The sequence below is a fragment of the Neomonachus schauinslandi genome, chromosome 2, assembly GCF_002201575.2.
Source record: "Neomonachus schauinslandi chromosome 2, ASM220157v2, whole genome shotgun sequence".
Lineage (NCBI taxonomy): Eukaryota > Metazoa > Chordata > Mammalia > Carnivora > Phocidae > Neomonachus > Neomonachus schauinslandi.
This window is the reverse complement of record NC_058404.1, coordinates 95,336,014-95,342,638: the sequence shown is the minus strand read 5'-3', so window position 1 is coordinate 95,342,638 and position 6,625 is coordinate 95,336,014. Positions and strand designations below refer to the sequence as shown.

The 6,625-nt window shown below is 50.4% G+C and overlaps 1 protein-coding gene across 1 annotated transcript in view; it reads left to right on the top strand.

Annotated features, from left to right (window-relative positions):
• Positions 1 to 901: 901 nt before the first annotated feature.
• Positions 902 to 6,625, top strand: part of JADE1 (jade family PHD finger 1) — a 60,010-nt gene continuing 54,286 nt past the window's right edge. Inside the window, exon 1 of the mRNA XM_021681503.2 lies at positions 902 to 983. The gene's annotated coding sequence lies outside the window, so the exon portion shown is untranslated. The remainder of the gene's footprint in view (positions 984 to 6,625) is intronic.

The window sequence follows — 6,625 nt, the reverse complement described above, 5'->3', positions numbered from 1 at the left end:
CGGCAACCAGTTATTTTTACACATAAAACCCCCCCAAATAAATCTCTGATCACTAATTTTATATGAGTCTGCAACTCCTATTTAAGCTTTCGTCTCCATTCTATCTGTATGGCAATGTCCAGTTCTGTAATCCTGTGGAATATAAAGGCGGTGTCCATTTATAATCACTGTCTTCTAATGAATTAATCCTCAGTTGCAATTATCAGTTCGATATAAACTTGGGTAAAGATACAATCTGTCTCCAAAACTGGATTCTCTGTATTTAAAAATGTCATTCTAATTCTCAACTCCCTAGAACTGTTACTACAAAAGAACTATTTATTTTGCCATTCAGCCTAAAAATAAAACCTTTCACCCAGATAACACACTTTAATAGTCCCATTTTTATCTAAATAATTTTAAACTAATGTGAAAGAATCCATTTCTAGGTGCAATGAGATTAGACAAGAGTTATAACTGGGGCAGTATGAAGAGGGTAAGCTAAAAGCCCCTCTCCCTGCTTGGAGACACCTCAAGAATTTCTAGACTCACAAGGGAGGTGAGGGAAGCGATTTTAAAAGCTGAGCAGTGCCGCTCTTTGCCAGCTCCCGCGGACGAAGGCCCTGCCGGCTGCGGCGAGGACCGCGAAGAGTTAACGAGGGACGAAGCCCCCCGCGCCGCGGACTCCCGGCGCTCTCCCTCCGCCCTCGTGTCCCCACCCTCTCGTTTTGGCAAGGGATTAAAGTGCTCCCCCCCTGTGGCAGCAGTGACCCAGAAATGAGTTTGATTCACATAGCCCTTCCTCCATAACAAGCCAAACGCCCGTCCGAGAGTGCCTCCCTGCGCGAGTGCCGAGAGTGTGCGCGCCGGCGAGAGCAGGGGCCCGCCCGGCTCCCCACCCGCCCGCCCGCCAGCCCGCCCGCCAGCCAGCCGCGGCCCGAACTCATGCAGCGCGGAGCGAGCGGCGTGGAGCCCAGCGCCTCCGCCGAACCCTTCCGCAGCAGGTATGCGCGCGGGCCGCGGGGGGCGCGCGGGGTGGGCGCGCCGCGCGTGTGTCCGCGCGTGTCCGCGTGTGGGTCCGTGTGCGCGTCCCGGTACCGCGGCGGCGGCGGCGGCGGCATTGGCGGCGGCGGCGGCGGCTGCAGGACGAGCCGAGAGGCTCAGCCATATTTGATGGTTTTGTTGCTTTGCTCGGGAGTTCTCGGGAGTAATTTAATGCCGAAGGTCGCTGCCTAGTGGAAATAATATAGTACGTCATTAATATGGCGCCAAAAGATAGGGTTCTCGATATGTAGCGAGGAGGGAGGGCAGGCAGCCGCCGAGCGCAGCGTTACTATCCCACCAGTAACTTGGGCATTGCTGGGGCGGGGGCCAGAGGAGGAGGAGGAGATGATTTTTGGATCCTGAGAATTGATCTCTGTTGGATCAGTAAGTTTTATTATGATTATTTTTCAATTTTGGGGGGGCTGAAGACTTAGAGCTTTTTCTTCTTTCGGATTTGCGAAGAACATGCGGTTTTCAGGTGAATCATCGTTTAAACGCGTTTAGGAACAGAAGCCCAGTTTAGTTGGCTTTAGTTGATACAATTTTTTAAAAAGCCAAAGCGCATTAGGCTGCATGAAAGTGGAAAGCATAGTAGCAACTTGGTAGACAGATGGCAATGGCAGAACGCAGGTCCGCGTACATATATGAATCCAGAGCGTGTGTGACCGTGGTGGCGCGGGGACGACTATATTTGTCCAAACATAGGTGTGTGTGTCTGTGTGTAGGTCCATCTCTGTAGGGTGGCCGCAGCAGCCCTGGCTCTTGTCACCGCGTCACCACATGTCCAAAATATTTTTTGCATCAATTCAAGGGCAGTGAGCAGGGGTTGTAGGGACAGCTTGGCAATTAGATTCTTCCAAATTGGGTTTCCAATAATCAGACCTTTTACTTAAAGCGAGACTGTCTGTAAAGTGTAAAACCCTTCATCGGTGAAATTAGGAAGGAGTTGCATTGGTAGAGCAAAGTACCGATTAACCATGAACTTAAAACGGATTGCAAATTGCAACCTTTGGCACCATCTGCAAATTGTGGGGGTGGGGTCGCTTGGGCTTCACTGCCTTAAATGAACGTGCAGTGTGTACCCCGGGACTGCAAGTTGCAAAGCCCTTCAGTGCACGTGTCTGGTGCTTGTGAGTGTGTGTTTGTGAGTTGGGGGCTGTTGTTTGGTAGCCAGCAGGCTTTCCGGGTTGTTGGCGCTGGCTTACAAATGCGGGAGAGGGATGGAATGTGGAATGTTGACCAGGGAACCGAATCCTGTCGGAACGGTCCCATTTGCTGGAGAAATTCGATCCCTTCCACCTCCTTCCCGCTCCCCCCCGCCCGCCTGCGGGCAGGAGGCGGGGCCGAGGACGCGGCTGCTGCTCAAAGTGGCGGAGCGCGGCGGCGGGAGGCAGGTGCACGGCACCCGCCGGTGGGGGTGCCTCAACTTCCGCGGGCGTTTAAATAGCAGGCTCTCTCCCCTCCCACCGGTAATAGGTGACCTGGCGGCCGAGGGCGGCGGGGGGAAGGGGACGGGGGAGACCCGGGAGCGAGCCTCCGCGGCACGTGGGCAGGTGCTGGGTGGCCCCGGGGCCAACTTTTGTAGCCCGCCTCTGGCGTTGGAGGAGAGGCGGCTCCATGTGGAAATGGGGGCGGGCGGCGGCCGAGGCGCTGGTTTCTCGGCCGGGGCCGGAGCGTCACCTAACGGTCCCAGAGGCGCTGCCGCGGGGCCCGGGGTGGGGGGCTTCGGGGGCGGGGACGCCCGGCCCGCCGCGCCCGCGCCGCGGGAGCCCCGCACAAAGCCTGCGGCGCGGGGGCGTCTGCCGCGCCCCCGCCTAGGGAACGGCCCGAAGCCCGTCGCCGTCCCCGCGCCGATTCCGGCGGCGGCCGCAGGCGTTTGTTTGTTGGTTCCGCGCCGCCTTCCTCGCCGGATGGCTTCCTGTGACAGAGGTGATACACAGTTTCCAGAACTGTCTGGGGGCGGGAGCGGGAGCCGAGCCCGCTCGGGGCTGCTCGCCGTCGCCGCCGCCTCTCCCATCTCACAGCCGTTTCTCGCCGGCGCGCCCGCCCCAGCTCAAAGGTGCCGCCCGGGAGGGACTCGGGGAGGGGGACGGCGCGGCCGTTTCCAGCGGCGCAAGTGGCTTCTGGACGCGAGGGAGCGTTTGATTTGCAACTGGGGCCGTGCGGATTGGTGCAGCTGGCGGCGGCGGGGCGGGAGGAGCGGCAGCGGCGGCGGCGGCGGGGGGGGGGGGGGGGCCACTTTCAAATGGAGAGGGCGGCGGCGGGGACGCCGCTGCGGAGGGAGCGGGGCTTGGTTGCGCCACGAGAAGGTGTCATCACTGCACCGGGGCTAATTCCGGCGGAGGTGCCGGGAGTTACTTTCCCCTCCTTCCGCGCTGTTGTTTCTGTCGCCTCGGGAAGAGGAGGAGGAGAGGGAGGGAGGGAGGGGGCGGCGCCGCGCGGAGCCGCGGCCCTGCGCACACCCTGGCGGGAGGCGGGAGCCGAGCGAAGCGTTCCCTGGTGCGGGGCGGTGGCCTGGCTCCCCCCCCCCCACCCCGGGATTTCCCCCTCTACAGCCTTTTCCCCTACAGCCTACCCCGCACTCCTCCCTCCCACACGGGCTCCGCGACCCAGGGGCCTCCACCCCGCCTCTCGCCCCGGTTCTCCCCCACTCCAACCCCTCCCCCCACCCGCCCGGCCCCGGCTTCCCGACTCTGGGCTCCCCCTCCCGGGCGCGCGGGGGCGGCTGCAGCCCCGGCGCCCGGTGAATGCAGCTAGCAAACAAAAAAGCGGGCGATTTAAACGTGCCTTCGAAACCCGTTAGGAATGCGTCGTCACCCGGAGACCGTTTAAAAGCTGCTGTGGCTGGCTTTCTAGTAACGAGGAGACAGGCACCCCACCTCGCCCCTGCGGGGGCGAGGGTCTGTCGTCCTCCGTGTAGTCAGTCCAAGAGGGAATTTAAATTTTCGTAAAACGATAGCTGCAGTTGAATGACATGACAGCAACGTTTTTAGGGAAGTGGGAGAAAATCTGAGGTTTCCATTAATGGGGAATGCTTAGGGGCTTATTTCCCAAAGGTTTTTATTAGGTGAACTATTTTTCCGTTTCAGGAAACCCACGGTGAAAGCTTTACTCTAGTTACTTGTAGCTCAAGGCTATTCTCTTTCAAAGCTGATGAACTAGTTCTAAGGTACAGGGAAATTACTTCACTGAAAGCTGGTTTAATAGTGGTCCACCAATGGTTAGAGATTACTACAGTAAGTTGCATTTTGATCAAATTACAGCTGATCAAGATTTAATCACTTCTCGGTAGAGAAAGGAAGAGTTCAATATAACTATGCTTACACAGATTTAACACTTTAGATACAGGAATTGTAGAGTGGGCAACACATGTTGGAGAGAGAGAGGATGTTTTGGGGGTGACACTTCGTAACAAAGATTTGCAACCCAGAATTTTATTGCTCTTTTATTCCAAATATTTCAGTCTCATTTAATGTCACTTTTAAGTCAGATGACTTCCTGATTGGTATTTTGCTTTTCTTCCTTAAGTTTGTGTATTTTTATATTTGTATATGAATTGGCTTTTTCGATGTCTACAATAAATAAAATTTACAGCCAAGTGTTGTTTACCCATATCTCCCTTCATTTGTATACTAGCCAGACATAAAGGGAGTTGCCTGATAGGCTGTAGAACTTGAACTTGATTCCATCTTAAGATCGGAGGCTGCTCTTTAGTAAGAAAAGTTGGATGGGGTGCCTCAGAAATTTTAACTATGACAAAGCTAGGAATATATGTTCCTTTAAAAGGAAAAAAAAAGTCCATCTTACTAGTTCCTCCTTCGTCCCTTGACAGGTTTCAGCCTATAATGAGCATTTAGTCTTACATTAGTTACTAAGGTTGAAAGAATAGCTGTAATGGGAAAACTGAAAAATGGTAAGTGTGCTTGAGAGTGAGATGAGAGGAAAAAACTTTTAGGAGTTTAAGAAAATGTTATATTTTGAAGGGACTGTTGCTTAGCTCAGAGGCTTGTGGGGGAAGGATTAGCTAAAAACTTGGAGAACTTGGAATAAAAGCAGGTCTCCATGTGAATTGTCTATACTAGGCACTTAATACATACTGGTTTTTGGCTTAAGGAGCCCTTAGTGACTTAAAGTATTATTACAGAGGTGGTATTACATGTACATTGTTGGAATTCAGAAAATACAGAGAAGCAAATATAATAACACATTCCTACTATCCAGAGATCACCACTATCACTTTATAGGTAACTGTCTATACATATGTATATAGTTTTTAATCAAAATGAGATCATAGTATATATACAGTTCTATAAAGATTTTTTTTTTTCCCCCTCTCCCCTGTCAGCCAGCTTGGTAAATTTTCATCCCCTCTATTACTGGGATATATTCAGATTTCCTCATTTGGCCCTAAAATATAACAGAGCAGCTTTGTCTAAATTAATACTGTCCAGCTGAGGATCAATTATTGCATCTGGTTATTATTTCCCATAAGTAGATTTTAATTCGTAGTTACTTTTTGACAGAACCTCAGACATTGTGGAGTCAAGCCTTTGGAATTAATCATGACTGGATTTTTAAAAAGAAATGAAAATAGCATTTTATTGTAATTTGGGCTTAGATTTGGAAATTATTTCCTTGAAAAATACTTGAAGGAAATTTGCCTGATGTATTTATCTTCAGGCTTGTTGGGAAAAGAATTATCAACTGTTTGTTTCAGTATTGAGGTGGTTGGAACAGCAAACATTAAGATCTCAAACTGATCATGTCCTATATCTAGGATTTGTCAGGAGTAAGAAAAAGGCATATGAATCTGTTTGCTTACTTCCTGTTGGTGAGGCTCTTCCCTCCTTTAGTATTGTGGGACTCCCGTTATACCATTACAGTTAACAGTCTGTCAGAATATGCATTGTAAACCCAGTTTTCCCACAAGGTTAATAAAATAGACATCTTGGCCAGTACATTTTGCTTTTATTTGGGTTGGCATCAAAAAGTTTGGCTCAGTTGTTCAGTGTACCAGTATTAAACTTCTTTCCTCCCCTCCCTGTAAGTTAAAACATTGGTATCACATTCAACAATACTTAAAAAATTTAGGTGGCTTTGCTTGAATTGTTAGTTTCTTAGTATCAGAAGCCTGGTAGGAACCTTAATTGGCAAAGTGTTTTAATTCCTGAGACAACAGGTTATTTCCTTGAAAGTTTTACTGTTTAGTCTGTTTTCTCCATTTTTAAGATCTTGCAGCAGCTTATGTGATTCATTTTTTAAAGTTTGGACAATATGTTATTTGTAGTATATGATATTTCAGAAAGTTTGAGACTTATTTGAGAGTTTTGTCATTTGCCTGGCGTACTTATATAAAAGTATTTGTGATCGTGAGGGGTGCATGTTTTGATGTTTTTGCTGTTGGTGGACTCTGATGGAATAAGCTGTCCTGCATTCCTTAAATATGCCAGGGTGGCCTTAGTGGGCCTTTTTAACCTTTGAGTGGAAGTGGTATCTTGTCTGCAAATTTAGCTTAGAGTCAAGTGTCCTGAGTCCAGACAAAATCTAGTCTAAGAGGATATTGCTCCTGACTCTGGCCATGTTTATTGTGGCCTTATCTGGC